Source organism: Nyctereutes procyonoides, unplaced genomic scaffold, assembly GCF_905146905.1.
Source record: "Nyctereutes procyonoides isolate TBG_1078 unplaced genomic scaffold, NYPRO_anot_genome, whole genome shotgun sequence".
Taxonomy (NCBI): domain Eukaryota; kingdom Metazoa; phylum Chordata; class Mammalia; order Carnivora; family Canidae; genus Nyctereutes; species Nyctereutes procyonoides.
The window spans coordinates 9,397,787-9,417,118 of record NW_026575052.1 but is presented as its reverse complement, the minus strand read 5'-3'; positions in this window follow the sequence as shown (position 1 = coordinate 9,417,118).

Sequence of the window (19,332 nt, the reverse complement as noted above, 5' to 3'; positions counted from 1 at the left end):
GCTGAAGTGGCCCGTGGGGTTACCCGCCAAAGAGACCACTCTGCACACCCTTTCCCTTGTGCCCACAAAGTCCCCCCACAAAGCAGCTGTGCACTGTCCTTGGCCAGCCACACCGTGAGGTCACACCACTGATCACAGCACAATTAGAGCCAGAGGCAAGCTGTATCCCCTCCCACGGTGTCACCCCCCTTGTTGTAACCCCACAGTGTCACCCACCTTGCTGTAACTCCACAGTGTCATGCCCTTGCTATAACCCCACACTGTCACCCTCCCCTTGTTGTAACCCCACAGTGTCACCCCCTTGCTGTAACCCCAGTGTGCCTAAGGCCAGTGGCTTTGCTGTTATATCTCCCACATGTCACCATCACTTCCTCTCACAGCCTCTTCATGGAGAGGAGCTTTATCAACCTCATCCCTATTTGCAGATGGGGACACTGAGGCTGAAAAGGATGAGTCACCTGTCCAGAACCCCACAGGTAGAGTGTGGAGGAGGTGAATTTGAAGACCAGGTCTGCTAGACCCTGGAGTTCTTTTTTTTTTTTTTAAGATATTTATTTGTTTGTTTGTTTATTTATTTGACAGAGTGAGAGCATGCAAGCACAAGCTGGGGGAACAACAGAGGGAGCAGGAGAAGCAGACTCCCTGCTGAGCAGAGAGGTCGATCCCAGGACCCCAGGATCACAACTCGAGCCGAAGGCAGACACTCAACCGACTGAGCCACCCAGGGGCCCCGACGCTGGAGCTCTTAACTAGTAAATTAACCTGCTGGGAGAGCCAGCAGGTGGGTGGAAACCAGGCCGCCGGAAATCCCACTGGGATGAACCATTTGCGATTTGGCCCAGCCCTTCACAGTAGGAGAGCGTAGTGTCATAGGTTTAAGAAATTAAAAAGAGGATCATGGGGGAAGGAAGGAGAAAATAAAACAAGATGAAATCAGAGAGGGAGACAAACCATGAGACTTTTTTTTTTAAAGATTTTATTTATTCATGAGAGACATAGAGAGAGGTAGAGACACAGGCAGAGGGAGAGGCAGGCTCCTCAAGTGGAGCGCCATGTAGGACTCGATCCCAGGACTCCAGGATCATGCCCTGAACCGAAGGCAGATGCTCAACCGCTGAGCCACCAGGTGTCCCAAGAGACTCTTAATCATAGGAAATAGAGAGTGGCTGGAAGGGAGGAGGGTGGGGGACGGGGTAACTGGGGGATGGCCATTCAGGAGGGCACTGATGGATGAGCACTGGGTGTTGTGTAAGACCGATGAATCACTGACCCCCCCCACCTCTGAAACCAATAATACAGTATATGTTAATTGATTGAACTAAAAAATTAAAAAGAAAAAGGAAATTGTTTTAATGCATGTGATAAGTGCATATGTTTACAAAGGAAAGCAATTATATTGAAACTCAGTTACTGAAAAAAAAGTGTGATAGGGATGTCACCGGAGAATAAAGTCACCACCTCACTCCTGCAGCGATCATGAAAATGCGAGTGTCAGGACCCGGGGCTGCTGTCAGCCTTGGGCCGCTGGAACCGCCTCTGCGTGGCCAGGCGCCGGGAGGACGCAGGGTGGCACAGGCCCCCTGAAGCCTCTGCTCTCAGCCTGCTTGGGTCCCCGCCCCCACGCGTGTTTCCTCCACGGGGCAGAGGGGAGGGCCGAGCGCGGGGGGTTAAAAACGCAGAACCTGCAACTCCTGAGGACGAGGAAAGCAAAGCCCGTCCTGCAGGGACACACTCAACCCAGCGGGAGAAGCTTTTCCCACCGTGGCTCAGACACCAAGAGTTTATGTGGAAATCTTCCAGTTCCAGATCAGAGTCCTCAGCTCAAAATGAATGAAGCATTGTGGCCAAAAAAAAAAAAAAAAAAAAAAAAAAAAAAAAAAAAAGCAATAGCAGTTTATTTTTTAATTAATATTTTTAATTATGCATGGTCATGTGCAAAGAAAAAATTTCTTAATGCCTAAATAAATACATGTGCATGTATGTATGTGTGTATAGTTAGAGACCTTCCTTTTCTCCTTCCCTCCCTCCCTCCTCCCTCCCTTCCTTCCTTATTCTTTTTCTACAAAAAAGTCATTCTTTATTGTTCTGGAACATATTTTTTCATTCAGCAGTACACTGTGGGGCTGCCTGGGTGGCTTAGTCAGTTGGGTGTCTGCCTTCAGCTCGGGTCCTGATCCCAGGGTCCTGGGATCGAGCCCTGCATTGAGCCCTACGTGGAGCCCCATGTCTGGCTCCCTGCGCACGGGGGAGACTGCTTCTCCCTCTCCCTCTGCTGCTCCCCCTGCTTGTGCTCTCTCATTTCCTGTCAAATAAATACATAAGATCTTAAAAAAAAAAAAACCAAAACACACTATATTGTGGACACTTCAAATATATTTAGATCTGTGTACTCTTTTAATTAATCTAAAATGTTAATAAATGAGGCACCTGGGTAGCTCAGTTGGTTAAGCATCTGCCTTCAGCTCGGGTCATGAGCCAGGGGTCCTGGGATCGAGCCCATGTCAGGCTCCGGGCTCAGCAGAGTCTGCTTCTCTCTCTCCCTCTGCCTCTCCCCCTGCTTTGTGCTCTCTCTCTAGCTCACTGTCTCTCTCCCTCAAATAAATAAATAAGATTTTAACAAATAAATGTTAATAAATAATGCATTCGCATGGACCAAAATTCCAAAGGTACACAGGAGCGTTCGAAGATGATTTCCCTCCCACCCCTCTCCTCCAGGCACCCGGTCAGCTCCCCCGAAGCGGCCAGCGTTGCCTTTCTTGTGTATCCTCCGGAGCTCTGTGAAGCACGGCTAAGCAAAGGTGTATACGCATTTTACGTAACAATATATGAGTATATGCACAAACCATACAGCATATACTGTTCTGCATCCTGCCTTTTTTACTTAATACCACGTCTAGAGGTCACTCCTATCCATATGCAACATTTTCACTCTTTGCAGGGGTTAGTAACAGTCTAGGTTAATAACATCCTGTGGGATGTGGACTGATTTATTCAGCCCTTCTCTCTCCGATGGGCCTTTAGGTTGCTTCCAGCTGGTTGCTTCTGCTGGTATGAAGAGTGCTTCTGTGAAACACCCACCTTTATGCTTTATTTCCATCAGACAGATTCCTAGAAGCAGAATTGCTGCGTCAAAAAAGGTGGATATGCGAGGGGACTGGGAGGCTCAGTCGGTTGTGCTTCTGCCTTTGGCTGGGGTCATGATCTTAGGGTCCTGGAACCGAGTCCTAAGTCCTGCTCTCTGCTCAGCGGGGAGTCTGTTTCTCTCTTCCTCTCCCTCTCCCTCTGCCCCTCCCCACCACTTGTTCTCCCTCTCTCTCCTTCGCAAATAAATAAAAACTTCAAGAAGAGGATATGCTTTAAATTTATTTATTTTTTTTAATTTTTTTATTTATTTATGATAGTCACACAGAGAGAGAGAGAGAGAGAGGCAGAGACACAGGCAGAGGGAGAAGCAGGCTCCATGCACCGGGAGCCCGACGTGGGATTCGATCCCGGGTCTCCAGGATCGCGCCCTGGGCCAAAGGCAGGCACCAAACCGCTGCGCCACCCAGGGATCCCCTGGATATGCTTTAAATTTAAATAAATAGTCCCAGATTATTTTTCCGAAAGTTGTAGCAATTTGTGGGTTCACGCTTATTTTTATTTTATTGTCTTATTAATTGCTTACATTTTTCACCAGTCTAATGAGGGAAAATATCACTTCTGGTTCTGAATGTGCATTTCCTTGACTGCTCTGTGAGGCTGGGGGTCTTTTCACAAGGCATTTTGGCCATTTGCCGTCACCGTCTATGACTCGTCTGTGTCCTGAGCCCATTTTTCTAGTGAGCTCTTTGTCTTCCCTCTAGCTAGTTCTTGGGTATCAATCCTTTGTTTAGTGTAGAAATAGTTCCCCCTAATTTGTTTTTTTGACTTTGTGCATAGTGTCACATGCCATGGAGAATAGTTTATTTTTTGTGCAGTCAAATCTGCCAAGCATGATAATATTTTAAGGAAAAGAAATTTATTTTTATCTTAAAAGATAAATGTTTTAAATTTGGACAGTATAATTTCAGCGTGAATGCTGATTTTGCTTGTCTGCCAGATGCTTTACTATTCTAGGTATTGTGGAAGAGAGAATTACAGAGGTCAATCGATACATGAAATCTTTTTAGGCTGCTTTGTCTCAAATGCTCCCCACACCCAGCTGGTGGTGGTGGTGGTGCTGGTGGTAAAATCACCTACTCTGTGTTAGGTGCTATACTCTTCTCTTGGTTATGCTTTGTTCTACATTATCTCATTTAATTTGTATGACATCTTTTGGAAGTCATTTTTTTTCTTTTTTATTGAAATACAGTTTGCAGGGATGCCTGTCTGGGTGGCTCAGCGGTTGAGCATCTGCCTTTGGCTCAGGGCGTGATCCTGGGATCTGGGATTTAGTCCCATGTCAGGCTCCCCGTGGGGTGGGTGCCTGCTTCTTCCTCTGCCTGTGTCTCTGCCTCTCTCTGTGTGTCTTTCATGAATAAATAAATAAAATCTTTTAATAAAAAGAAATATAATTCGCAGATCATAAAATTTACTCTTTAAAAGTGTATAGTTCAGTGCTTTTTTTAAAAGTATATTCACAAAGGTGGTTAACCATTGCCACTATCTAAATCCAGAAATTTTTTTTTTTAAGAGAGGGAGGCGAGGGGAGGGACAGAGGCAGAGGGAGAGAGAGAGAATCTCAGACTCCACACTGAGCGCAGAGCCCAATGCAGGGCTTGATCTCACCACCCTGAGATGTTGACCTGAGCTGAAATCAAGAATAAGATGCTTTCTTTAAAAAAAAGAATTTATTTATTTGAGAGAGAGGGCACAAGCAGAAGAAGAGGGAGAAGGAGAAGCAGACTCCCCACAGAGCAGCGAGCCCAACACAGGGCATGATCCCAGGACCCTGGGATCATGACCCAAGACAAGGGCAGATGCCTAACTGACTGAGCCACCCAGGTGCCTTTAAATCCGAACTTTTTTTTTTTTAAGATTTATTTATTTATTTATTCATGATAGACCTATAGAGAGAGACACACACACAGAGAGAGGCAGAGACACAGAAGGAGGGAGAAGCAGGCTCCATGCCGGGAGCCCGACGCGGGACTCGATCCTGGGACTCCAGGATCACGCCCTGGGCCAAAGGCAGGCACTAAACCGCTGAGCCACCCAGGGATCCCCTAAATCTGGAACATTTTTAATCCCCAAAAGAAACCCCTAATGAAGCCAGAGACTCCAGCCCAGTTCAAAGTCAGGAGTAGCAGATGTCTGAGACACCTCCCGTCGTCCCAGGGGCTCACCTGGCGTGTAGTAGGCCCTGTAGAGAGTGTGTTACAAGGTCTAAAGTGTTACAAGGTCTAACGTGCTGCCCTGGCATCTTTGAGCCTCACAGTGCTTCAGACACCTGTTCCCCTGCTCCAGAGCCCCCCACCCAGCACAATAGGCCCCCCACCCTGCTAGCTCCCCTATTAGCCAGAACAGCTGTCCTAACTGTCCTCAACCGAATTGATTGCAAGTCCCCACCACCCTGAGAAATTATTCAAACAAGCCGATCACATCCTGCCGAGGGAACCAGGGGTCACCTCCCTTTCTGGTTTACGACAAAGCCCACCTCCCACAGCCCCTGCTGGTTCGGCCTGTTCCTAAGTGCAACCCTTGTGTGGCCCTGGGGGGGCTGTGTCTCCCCCTAGGGCTACGAGAGTATGTCCAAGTAATAACTTTCTATTTAAGTATATCTGTCCTGTGTCAGGGTCATGTGTTCAGACATCTCGTACTATTTAGGGCAGGGACCCTCCCTCACCAAGCCTGAATAAGAGGCTATGGAAACAGAGGGCATCTGCTGCCCTTTCCCCAGCATCCGTGTCAGTGACCTGATCTTCCCTAGGGGCGTCCACGTCCCAAGCCTTGTGGTTCAGGTAGGACTGGCTCCAGCCATAACTCAAGCATGTTCCATCCATTTTGCCTTAGGAATTGGTTCAGAGACAAATACGTGACCCACCTTGATCCACAGAGGGCCACTTTCAGGACTGTTTCTGAAACTCTTTTTTTTTTTTTAAGATTTTATTTATTTATTCATGAGAGACACAGAGAGAGAGGCAGAGGCACAGGCAGAGGGATAAGCAGGCCCTATGCAGGGAGCCTGACCTGGGACTCGATCCCGTGTCTCCAGGATCACACCTTGGGCTGCAGGCGGCGCTAAAGGGCTGCCCTGTTTCTGAAACTCTTGAGAAAGAGGCACTTTTTTCTTTTTTCTACTACCTGCTGTAGCTAAGCAGGTGAGACAATCATCTGAAGTTGCTAGTGGCTGCTTTATGGAGAGCCTGTCAGAGATGAACCTGATATAGTGGAAAATAGAGTCTGGATCCAGCTATACCTGAAGTGGTGCTAATCTTAGACTTTTTCAGCTACATGAGCCAACAGACCTCGTTTTTGTTTTGCTTTGTTTTGTTTTTTGCTTAGCTCAAAAGAGTCTAGACTCACAATATACTCAACAAATATAAATTGAATGAATAAATGCATTCTCAGTGCTTGCGACACTCCTTGGCACATGGTAGGCTTTAATCTTAATTGAACGAAGTCTTCTTTTTAAGAAAGAAGAAATCTTATCTATTGAAAACAGAGCCAAGACTAAGATTAAAAAAACCTAAGATGGGGGCAGCCTGGGTGGCTCAGAAGTTTAGCGCCGCCATCGGTCCAGGGCGTGATCCTGGAGACCCGAGATCGAGTCCCACCTCGGACTCCCTGCATGGAGCCTGCTTCTCCCTCTGCCTGTATCTCTGCCTCTCTCTCTGTGTGTCTCTCATGAATAAATAAATAAAATCTTAAAAAAAAAAAACTAAGATGGTGTGAAAAATCTGGGGTTGCATGTTTTCATGCACTCAAGCCACCCACGGAAGCCACCAAGAACCAGAAAGGACTGGTCTGTGTGGGTGGGACCACCATGCCTCAGGATCATGTGTCTCTCAGTTGTCCTGTTCCCTTGGGTGGGTCATTCAAACAAAAGGTATTTTCCCCTAAGTGTGCATAATGGAGTTGGAGAGCATCACACACTTGGTTGAACTTTTGGTCTCCAGTGAAACAAGTCATTGGTAAGTTACCAAAGCACAACAATGTCTGATTTCTGGTACAGCTCAATCTAGTGGGCACAGCTACAGTCTAGCCAAGGGGTGTTAACTTGGGGCCTCCCCATGAGCTCCATGGAGAGAATTCAGGCAGGGCAGGGACTCAAATAGGGGAAAATTATATATGTTTCACTATCCTTTTTTTTAAGATTTTTTTTTTTTTTTTTTTTAGTTCATGAGAGAAAGAGAGAGAGAGAGAGGCAGAGACACACAGGCAGAGGGAGGAGCAGGCTCCATGCAGGGAACCCGACGTGGGACTCGATCCCTGGGCTCCAGGATCTCACCCTGGGCTGAAGGTAGTGCTAAACTGCTTGAGCCCCCCCGGGCTGCCCGTTTTCACTATCTTCTGTCTGAAAATTAGAATCATTTCAGTTATGAATGAAGGCAATAAACCGTATATTACTAGCAATTCCTGTGGCTTCATTTCCAATAAAAATCATAGATATTTTGGTATTACATTATGGTTATTGCAGATATCTTGAAATATTGCTTATGATCATTATGACTTTGAAATTAGGATGGTTATTAGACCAGCTGCCAGGTCTTGTTATTTAATGTGTTAATAAAGACGCACTTTTATTATTTCATGGTTTTAAAAAAAAGATATTGTGACAACTGTATTTCATTATAACTTGTTTCCTTTTGCAATCCTATATTTTTTCTTTTATGCATTAAAATCATGTTCTGAAGAGGAGTCTATACGTTTCATCAGATTGCCAAAGGGGCCATGGCACAAAAACCGGCTAGGAGCCCCTAAGCTAGCCCTTCTGTGTTGAATCTCGTTTTTAGCCTCGATAAACCCCAGTCTATCTGTCTATAAAACAGGAACATTAATGGCTATGTTACAAGACTATTGTAATTTTTAAATGAAATAACCATAGGTCCAGCCTGTTGCTTAACACATAGGAGGAAATCTGCACCTTTATTTCTCATTTCAAACAGTTCCCAACAGGTAGTGCAGCATGAAGCATAGAGATCTGAGGCCAAAGCTTCCTGGGTTCAAATCCCATCTCTGCCTTGATCTCAGCTCTCTAAATGTGTTTCCTCATCTTTGAAATGGGGTCATTTCTTTCCAGCAGTGTTACAAGAGTGAAAGATTGTATAAATGTATAATGCCCCACATAGTGCCTGGCCCAGAATAGTCAAAAAACAGAAACTGGGTGGCTCAGTCAGTTAAGTGTCTGCCTTTGGCTCAGGTCCTGACCCTGGGGTTCTGGGATCAAGTCCCGCATAGGGCTCCCTGCCCAGCGGGGAGCCTGCTTCTCCCTCTGCCTCTGCCCCACCCCCGACTTGTGCATGTGTGCCTGCTGTCACTCTCAAATAAATGAATAAAATCTTAAACAAACCAGAAGCTGCTGTTATCATCGACAGTCCCATCAATTTCTAAATGGGAAAAAGCTGGACAAGTTGTCCTTTCTTTGCCAGAGAACTATTCTCATCATCAGCCTACTCCCTAATAGCCCCAGTCAGACTCTTCCAGTGATGAGCAAGTGTCTGGAGATTTCTACTCCCCTGCAGCCATCCCATCAGGAAAAGCTCTGCAAGCAGCCTGGTACCATCATCATGCACCAAATACTAGGTGGCCAGGGAGGAAATGTCCTTAAGACCTTGTGTTATAAGGTCACATGTCTGGCTCAGTCAGTAGAACATGTGACTCTTGAACTTGGGGTTGTGAGTTCGAGCCCCACATTGAGGGTAGAGTTTATTTAAAAAGAAAAAAAAAAGAAAAGAAAAAGAAAAAAGAAAAAAAAAAGACCTTGTGTTCTAACCAGGAAAGCTGAGTCCCAGGGGGTGAAGGGACTGCCTCCAAGGTGGTGCAGATTTCCTTCAGTGACACAGGTGAAGTCGCTGTTCTTTCTAGACATTGTTTCATCCTCTCTCTGCATCCTTCCTGCCTGAGAAAGAATGAGGGGGTCAGACTTTCAGGAAAGGGTGAGTGAATAATAATGAGAAAAGAAATGAGAACCAACTCTCCAGCAAGTACTCATGCCTGGCCTTATGAGCTGCACAGATCACCCCACTCCTCACTTCAACCTATGAAGTAGGTATTACTGTCCTCATCTTACAGAAGGAGAAGTCCCAGAGAGGGCTATCTATCTCGTCCAAGGTCACATAGCCAGTAAGTGGCAGGTTCAAGCTTTGAATCCAGAGCCTTCTGATGCAGCAGGTATGCTCTTGCCAAGATGACATCCCGGAGTCCCTTCTGCTTCTCATGTTTATTCAGTTGCACAGGGTCCGCACTGCCCCAGTCAGGGCTCCACACTCCTCTGGTCTCTCCGGGGAGCTGCACTGTGCCCTCCACCCCTATCCCCCTCCCACTGTCCAGAGTCCATACCGGCTTGTCCCCCGCTCCACCTGGAACCCTGATGCTAGAGCAGCCCTGGAGCTGAGCCAGTCTGCTGCCCACCCAAGGGCACTGCTCTCCCCCTTTCTCTGGATTACAGGGCTGCTCGGACCTGCTAATTGTGTTTGCACTGGGGTTGATTTGTATTTGTGCTCAGCATGTGTCGACACCCCCCACCATGAAAGCAGATGGGCACGTTGTGCTTTCGAAAGAATCATAATTAAGGCAATTTAGCATCTTCCTCAAAGGACACTCTTCCTCCACATGGAGGAAATGTCTTTGGAGCTGCTTTAGAATATCCGAGGTTGAATTATGTGGCATTCACAGCTGGTCCAACGGGGGTGGGGGGGTGGGGGGGTAGGGCGGGGTGCTGAGGGGTAAGAAAGGGAAAGCATTCTTTTGCCCAGGGCCTGGGGCAGAGGACAGCAATCGCCAGGAATGGGGGAGGACCTGCTCTGTGACTTTGAGATCTCTTTCCCTTCCTGATCCTTTGGGTATCATAGGTATCATGTTAATTAATTAAGTAAGTAAGTAAAAAATAAAATAGCTCTGCAGCGGTTTGAGAGGAGCCTTACAGATTCAGAATCCCTGGAGATGCTTGACAAGATTCACAGATGCTCCTGACTCAAGCCAGGCTGGAAAACCTTTTGTTTAGAAGTATTATTTGTTTTTATCGGAAAAATAATTTTGGGGGGGGAATTTTAGGACTGGAAGTTACCTTAGTAACCTTTCTTATAAAATGTGGGGCATGAAGTTTGCTGATGTAAAGAAGTAGCTTGCTCAAAAGCCTAATAGTTAATTTTTTCTTTTATTTACATAGGTTTATGTAAGTATATTTTACGTAAATAAAAGCACATGGTTACAAATGCCAACAATACCTGTAAGAGAGTAAAAGATGAAAGTCTTTTGTGCTCACGCCATCCTCCTCCCTCCCTCGTCGACCACTGTGAACAGCTTGCTGTGATTCCTTCACAGCTACTTTTCTAGCATTTATGTGCATTTTTAGAGTTGTAAATGTACACAAATGTAGTTTGGGATATAGGAATGGGATCGTACCGCACAGGCTCTTCTATAACTTGCTTTTTTTCACGGAAGCTTTTCTCGCCCAGAGAGTTTATGATGTCAATACGCAGAAATCTACCAAGTTATTTTTAACTGCTTTAGAGAAGCTCATAATGTAGACATAATATCATTGATTTAACCACAAGGAATGCAAAGGCATTTGGGTCATCTGCATTTTTCCCACTGTGATAAACACACATCTGTGTGCATGTGGGAGAATATTTTTGTAAGATGATATTTAGCAATGGCATTGGGAAAAGGCATCCTCACTTAAGCTTTGGATAGCTGCTGTCAAGTTGTTCCAAAGAAGTTCCAAATAAGACTGTCCCAGGAAGTGCTTCTTCCAGGGGCCCCATTTCCCCCACACCCTGGATATGATCAATCTGCTCCAATTTCTCCAGTCGGTGAAAATCAACTCTAATTTCCCAACATTGTCTTTCAAGAATGAAAGTTTATTTCTTTTCTTTTTTTTTAAGTTTATTTCTTTTTTTTAAGATTTATTTATTTATGATAGACATAGAGAGAGAGAGGCAGAGACACAGGAGGAGGGAGAAGCAGGCTCCATGCCGGGAGCCCAATGCGGGACTCGATCCCTGGACTCCAGGATCACACCCTGAGCCAAAGGCAGGCGCCAAACCGCTGAGCCACCCAGGGGATCCCCTTAAGTTTATTTCTACATGGAATTTGGAGGTTATGTTTTGAAGGGAACACCTGATATTTTATTTGTACGTCATCTCTACACCCAGCGTGGAGGTCGAACTCACAACCCCAAGATCAAGAGTCACATGCTCCAGGGACTGAGCCAGCTGGTTGCCCCAAGGGAACACTTGGGATTTTAAAAGGATGCTTAGGAATCTCAGATGGGCCTGTCAATTAATTATCCATGCTAGAAAGTTCCCTTGAATTTCAGAGACTGTCAAACTGCCTTGTCTTTGGAGAGATGAAAGCTGCTCTTTCCACGGTACCTGAATGTTGAATTGAAGCAGCATCTATGAATTATTACCATTATTTGGAAACCACATTTTAGAATTAAATCCTACCTTTCAACTTAGTTGGGTCCCAGTGGGCCCAGTAGCATGAGGGGCCAGTAATCGTGAGATTGGTGTATGTGTAGGTTTACAGCATCAGCCCTACTTCTCTTGGTTCCGTTCATATTGAGAAAGAACCCCGAGTTACCAGACTCCTCTCTGCAACAAGAATTACACACACACACACACACACACACACACACACACACACACACACGGGAAAGACCCTTGAGGACCAAGGGGCTGGCAGGCTTTAGGGACACAGTGGGAAGAAAGACAGGGAGGCAATCCCTCATTTCCTACTTTTCATCAGTCTTGCCTGTGAATTATGACCTCATCTGTCCCCTTCAGTCTGTAAGAGATGTTCGGAGTCCTACTCTGTAGCTGGAGAAACACTGTGGCCGAGTCCAGCGAGGTGGGCCCCACCTGCTGCCTCCTGTAGAAGCCTTGCTCTGTCATCTAGTAACTGTGAGACCCTGGGCAAGTGACTGCCATCTCTGTGCTGTCTCCTTGCCTGAAAAAATGGGAATAATAAGCAAAGAACTCAGTATTCCCTTGGGAGTCATGTATGGAAAGTGATCCTCGCAGTGCCAGGGCTCTTAGCAGGTGGCTTTTTTCTTCCTCAGGAAAGGGCGTTCTCAACCCTCTGAGCCTCCTGTTGTCCATCTATAAAATGGGGATGATAATTCCTTCCTCAAAGTTAAGGAATTATTTAAGCACTGCGCTGGGTGCCTTGTCATCACCCTGGCCTCCTCTGCTTCTCTGGCCTCAGCCCCTTCTCATGTTGATTGAAATGTTCAGAGGAGTGCCGTCCTGGAGCGCTCTGTGAGCTCCGAGGAGGGCAGCGGGGTTGCCTGAGATGCTCTCTGTGTCTCTCCCTGAGTCTGGGACGGGTCCACTGAGAATCTAATGTGCCTCTGAGAAATAGTCCAGATTTTCCTCCCCTTATCCTCCCCACAGCCCACTGCAGATCCTCGTCTTCATCCACCCTATACACCAGTGCTGGAGTTTTCTCCCCATACAAACCAAATATGGGGTAAACCGTTCAATCAACTACTGTCTCTGCTCAAATACTTGATTTTTGCTGAGCACTTGCTACACACCCAGCACCATGCTAAAGACAGTCCTCCCTTCGTGTGCTCCTTACACAGGCAGATACTTTCACTGTGCCCATTTTACAGATGAGCGAGGAAGTAACCTGCCTAAGGTCACGGAGCGGCAAAGCAGACCGGTGGAATGTAGACACCCTGAAATCCTCACCACAGTCCTTGAGGGTAAGGAATAGCCTCGTTTTACATCATTTTATTCATTCAAGAAATCTCTACCGTGCGTCTAGCATGTGCCAGCATCTATCTAGGTCCTGGGGTAGAGTGGCAACCAGGATAGAGGACAGTGCAGGAGATGGATGGGAAATAAAAGTGTCAGGTAAGTGTTGAGAAAACATCGAGTACAACAGGGCAGGGGCTGAAGCGTGAGCAAGGGGCGGAGGGGGGGTGCTGGGGGTAGGCTCCCTGGAGGAGGAGGCAGCCAGAGGAGAGCTGAGTGACCTGAGGGCGACAGGAAACAGCCAGAGAGATGATGGGTCCCAGCCCCAGGTGCCTGGCAAGAACTAAAAGCCAGGTGCACAGAACTTACACCAGCTTCATGTTGCTGTGTTTTTCCCTGACTCTGTTTACCCCAGGAGGTTCCTAAGACTGCCCAGGGCCCGGATATTGGGTTAGAGGCTTCCTCCCGGCCATGGTGGGCAGAAACAAGACCTTTCTCCATGGCTTTGACTGGGCTTAAACCGAGATTCCAGAAATTCAATGCCTCTGCGGAGGGGGCACGTACCCCCACTCACAAATCACAAACCCTTTCGGCTGAAATGATCGATCAGAGTTGACTAAGTGGAATATTGCGCTTTATTTTTTTAGTTTATTTCTTTTTAAAAGGTCATCTCTACACCCAGCATGGGGCTCGAGCTCATGACTTGGGACATCAAGAGTCGCATGCTCCCCCCGACTGAGCCAGCCAGGCGCACCCCCGCACTGCCTTTTTTTTTTTTTTAAACAGAACTGATAAGTGGATTTTACGAAGATGACTAATCTGGCCCCAACCCCAGTCTAGGTCTGCCTGGCGGAGGAAAATGCATCCTCCCCTTCACAGATGACTAACTCTCCTGCACCGCCCCTCCATGCCTCAGAGAGCATGGGGTAGGAAGTTAGGCCAGATAATCTCCCCTCAAAAACCCCTTCCACCCATGAAAGATCCCAGGGAGCTGGTGGTGACCGAGGGGGTGAGGGGTGTTCACACTCAGTGAACGTTTAATGGGCGCCCAAGGGGCCAGCACAGTGCGAGGCATTTCCATGTCTTGATTCATTGCATCCTCACCACGATGCCATCAGGCACTAACACCCCCATTCCACAGACAAGAAAAACTGTGGCTCAGAGAAGAGCCCCACCTGCCCAGGTTCACCACCCAGGGAGGGGCAGAGCTAGAATGTTCTGCTAGGCCCAACCCCAAGGCCACGCTCTCTTCTCCCCAACATGTTGTCTCCCTTCTATTTTCCACGTCCCGTCTCTTTTATTCCTGTCCCCAACTCTGCAAGAAAATATTCTCATTATAGGTGAACTGTGTGAATGAGTCGGTGGAGTTGTCCCTGTTTTCCAGATGAGGATTCTTTTTTTTTAAATATTTTATTTATTTATTCATGAGAGATACAGAGATTGAGAGGCAGAGACACAGGCAGAGGAGAAGCAGGCTCCACGCAGGGAGCCCGATGCGGGACTTGATCCCGGGTCTCCAGGGTCACACTCTGGGCTGAAGGCGGGCTCTAAACCACTGAGCCACCCAAGTTGCCCCAGATGAGGATTCTGAGGCTCAGGGAGGTAAAGTGTCAGAATTTGAACTCAGGCCCACGGGCTTGCCACTAATCCCCAGCAGCACCAAGAATCCGGAACATCAAACTTTGCCTAATTCCTCGGCTGGTTTCAACATCTTTCCATTTGTACCGCAGAATCTAAAACTTCTCAGGTTCCCAGAGGGAAAGATTCTCGCCTTGGGCTCAGACCCAAATCCTCTGTGAGTTGAACTTCTGTGCTGCAGCTTAAAGCCTTCAGAGATCTGAGTCAAGGGAGGCGCCTCCCTCCCTTCCTGGTGGCCACCAGCCTCAGCCCTGCTGTCCCCTTGGATTTCTCTTCCCTGGGTGAAGCCATCGAGCTCTTAATTAAATTCTCTGGTTAGAAGTCAAGCCCGAAGAAAACAAACAGAGCAGCCTCTCCTGTGGGACCTGTCTTCTCCCTGCTGGAGATGGTATCACTGCCGCCCTCGGGACATCCATTCCTCACTGCTCCAGGGAATTTCCTGTTGGCTGCTTCCAGAGGAAATTGCCATGGGAGGTCCGGGGATGTTATCCGGAGTCTCGGTGCTGTGTTCCAGTTAAGAGTGAGGGGGGACAGGGGGGTGAGGGAGGCGGCAAAGACAGGGAGGAGGAGTGGTGGGAGGCACTGAGATACGGGCTCAGGGACATCTGGGCGCTTGTCCCCAAGGACAGGCACCTGATTACGTGTACCCCCCCTTCCTAGGTGACTCCCATTCTTCCCTGACCACACTCTGATGGACACAAGGGACCATGGGACGCTGGAAAGAGCACTGAACTATGAGTCAGGAAGTAATCAGGGAGTGCAAGGTCTAGTCCAAATCTGTTACTAACTCACTGTGTGACTAGTTAATCACAATCAGACCAGGGGATCCCTGGGTGGCTCAACGGTTTGACCCCTGCCTTCGGCCCAGGGCGTGATCCTGGAGTCCCGGGATCGAGTCCCACATCGGGCTCCCTGCATGGAGCCTGCTTCTCCCGCTGCCTGTGTCTCTGCCTCTGTGTGTGTGTGTCTCTCATGAATAAATAAATAAAATCTTAAAAAAAAATCACAATCAGACCAAAATGTGTTGTGGGGTTACATGTTAAGTGTTATGCTAAACCCCACATATGAATGATCCTGCTTAATTCTGGCAATTTTATCCCCCCTTTCTCAAAGAAACTAAAGCACAGAGAAGTGAAGTGACCAACCCAAAGTCACACAGCCAGTAAGCGGTAGAGCTGAGCTTCACACCGAGTGGCCTGCCTCCAGAGCCCAAAGCTCCGAACCGTACTCTCCAGTTAGTTGCTCCGTGTAGGTCTCAGCTGTAAATTGACAGGATCAATATACTCGAACTCCAAAGGCCCTTCCAGCTCTGACAATCCCTGCTGTATCCAACATTCACTACACTGCCAGGCACTGGGATATACTGGGAATAAAAAGATGAGTAAGGCTTCGCCTCTGTCCTCAGGTTATAAACTCCTTGAGAGTAGAAATCGCATCTGGATTATCCTTGCTGTCCCAGCACCACTTACCATGGCGCTGTGCAAAGAGCCGGTGCTCAGAATATTTGTTCACTAAACACGTGATTCATGGTGAGAAGCATGGGTTTGTGGAGTCGGATGTAACTGAAGTCCCATCCTGTCACTACGCTTGCAAGAGAAAGTCACTTAACTTCTGTGTCTTTCCCTTCAGCTAGTGGCGATCCCGTAGTCCTTTCCTCACAGGGTTATGGAGAGAATAATGCACGTGAAGTACTTAGCATAGTTCTTGGCACATAAAAACTACTCACTAATATTGGTTCCTCTCCTTGATGGATCGTCCATCCTTCCCTTTGCTCTTGTCACTCTACCTGGCCAGGAGCCCGCTCTATTGTCCCCGGGGCCAAAGCTGTGAACTAATTTCCACTGCTGGGAGCAGCAGCAGGCGAGGAAGGAAGAAAGCAGGGAGAAGGCTGGGATCCCGGTTCCCTGAAAAGCCCTCGCCTGGATTCTGATTCCCATGCAGTCCCTGATCCTCCCCGGTGTAGATGTCCCCTCTGTCTAGACAGCTGTCTCCTGAAGAAATTGCAAACCACGGACTGTCTGATGACAAAGCTTGCCCCAGACACTAGTCCTCTGACACACGATTCATTCAACCCTGTTCAGAAAAGGGCAAGCCTGGCTCCCACCTCTCAACCAGAGGACACTCTATGGGAGCTGGGTGGCTTCGTTCATTAATTTATCCATCCATCCATCCATCCATCCATCCATCCCTCCATCCATCTTTGGTTGACCGCCTAGGGTGTTCCAGACCCAGTGCAAGGCACAGGGTATACTTAGGTGAGTAACTCCTCCCCTTCCCAAACTCATCATGTTGTGGGGAAATGGGCACAAAGTAACTCTGAAAGGTATGGCATCCCAACTATTATACAATTATAGTGATAGGCACCACCGGTGGAGGGTTTACGTGACGCACTACAGTATGTGCTGTATGTAGGTTCATGGTTGCAGGTCAGTCCTCATCATAACCCCATGACGTGAGTACTATTATTGTGATCATTTTACACATGGGCCAACTGAGGCTCATGGAATTAAGGTCACTGGTCCAGGGTTGCAGGGCTACTGAGCTGTAAAATCAGGATTTAAACTCAGTCCGGTCACTGAGACAACACTTTTAACCCCCACTCTGCCATCAGACCTGCAAGGAGGCGACCGCCACCAGAGCTGGGCCTTGAGAGGATGAGTCATGGTAAGTCAAGGAGGTATGAAAGATTCTGGAAACGAGAGGGATTCTGACTCACGGAAATGGGGATCAGAACTTTGCAAACAGAAGGAAAAGCAAGAGCCAGGTCACAGAAGGCAGGACATACAGGGGGAACAGCCGGGGAAGAGCGGGCAATGGCAGGATGGGGTGCAGGGGTTGGGACCTCTTTGGGAGGGGTGGCAGGCGCTAGAGACATCCGGCAAGGAATCAGGCGTGTTTCAGGAAACCTGCTCCAGTGAAGCACGGAGGATGGGGGCAGCGACAGATGGGGACTGATGGGGACTGTGACAGAGTGGTCGATGATGCCCATCCCGGTAAGCAGAGTTCAGGGTACAGAGACCGCCAACCTGCCACTGGCTGATCACGCCACTTCCTCACTCAGAGCCCTTCCTGGGCTCCCATGGCTCTCAGGATAAAGCTGGGGAGTGGGGGGTGGGGGTGGCCCTTCACTTGCCATTCGAGGCTCTTCACCAGCTGGCTCCTTCCTGACCTCCAGCCGCATCCTGACCCCTTCTCTCAACTCCAGCGAAATCCACCGACAATTTCTTCCCTTAGCGTCTATGCCTTGGCCTATGCTGTTCTTTCTACCAGGAAAATTCTTTGCTCTCCTTCCCCCTTCTTTGCTCGGATGCCTGCTCGCACCCTTGCGGGCTTAGTGCGCGCAGTGCAGGGCGCCCTTCCCCCTCCAAGCTCCCTCCCCTCCCCCACACCGTGCTGGGCTTAACTGCCTGGGGCTTCTTTCTCTCTCCTGGACTGTAAGCTTCCCGAAAGTGGAGAATGTGCTTACGTAACACATCCTCTGGCCCAGGGTGAGGGCTGAGAGGCTGAAGTGACCCTCTCCAGTAGACCCAACTTTTTCTTAGACCAACTTTGCAAAGGCATTTACCATCGTGGGCCGCTTTTGTGGTTAAATGCCATCAGTTCATTGGAGCATGGCGAGATGTCACACACGGTTTGCTGCTCTCTCTTCTCTGTTTCTCACCCGTGGTCAGGGCAGCTTTTGGGGCTGTCCAGGTCTTTTCATTGAGGATACCCACCAGGTGCATTTACTCCGTGTGGGTTTCCCAACAGTAGGACCACATGCCGGGACCCTGCAGGCAGTGCAACTGCTTCTGTTGTGCTGTTGTGTAGACAGGTCCCCTTCCTCCTCTAGGACTATTCGACCCCGGGGTGGCAGCAGCGGCAGCAGCACCTATTTTGGGAAATGCCTACATATGGCATTGTTCCATCTTCCTATTTCCTATTCGGGAAAAGAGCCCAGGACCCGAATAGACTGAGGATGAGGAGGTGTGGCTGCCCATAGCTCCTATCTATCTGCCTGTGATTTACTGGCCTGGGATTTGCACAACGACGAAAAGAACCTTTGCATTATTAATGATCATTGATCACAGCCTTCCAAAAAAGAGAGAGAGATGGAGAGAGATGGAGGCCCCTGGCCAATGATCAAATGGTAAACCAGGAGGGTGAGGTGTGGAGAAGAGAGGGGAGGGCCAGGTGGGTAGGGAATTTGTGGACACAGAAGGACACAGAAGGACGCTAAAAAAGAAAGTCTGGAGGAGCTGCTGAGGGTTGGTGGGTCAGCTGTCAGTCCTGTGGGCTGTAAAGAAACCAGGGAGAGTACTGCTGGCCTCTCCGTCACCCAGCTAAGGGGACTTCACCATGAAACTGCCGTCAGGGACAGAGAGTCACTTCATTCATAAGGATAAAAGGGCCCATTCGTCAAGAAGACGTGACAATCCTAATGATGCTGGATGGACCTAATAACAAGGCTTCAAAATACATAAAGCACAAGTGGACGAAAAACCCATAAGCACCTGGAAGGCCCGCTCCGCCTGAGCGGTGTGGAGCCTGCGCACAGGCCAAGCCCGGCGCGGGGCCACGGCCGTGCACGGTTCTCCAAGTTGCTTCGTGCTCGGGTCTTCTCGCAGCCCTGGTTCTCTGGGACCAGCGGGCGTGGGGGTCCCTCCCTGGGATGGCGGGTTCCCCACACTCTGCCCTCTTCCCTGCCTCGGCTCAGACGCCGCTTTCCCAGCGGGGCCGCCTCCTCTCTTCCCTTTCCGTGCTCTATTTTCTCCCACACCGTTTACTTCTACAAATATCTTATATGTTTTACTTATTGCATCCACGGAAGCTCCCTTGGGTCCACATCCCTTCTGTGCACCATGTCCCCAGGGCCTAGAACGCGCCT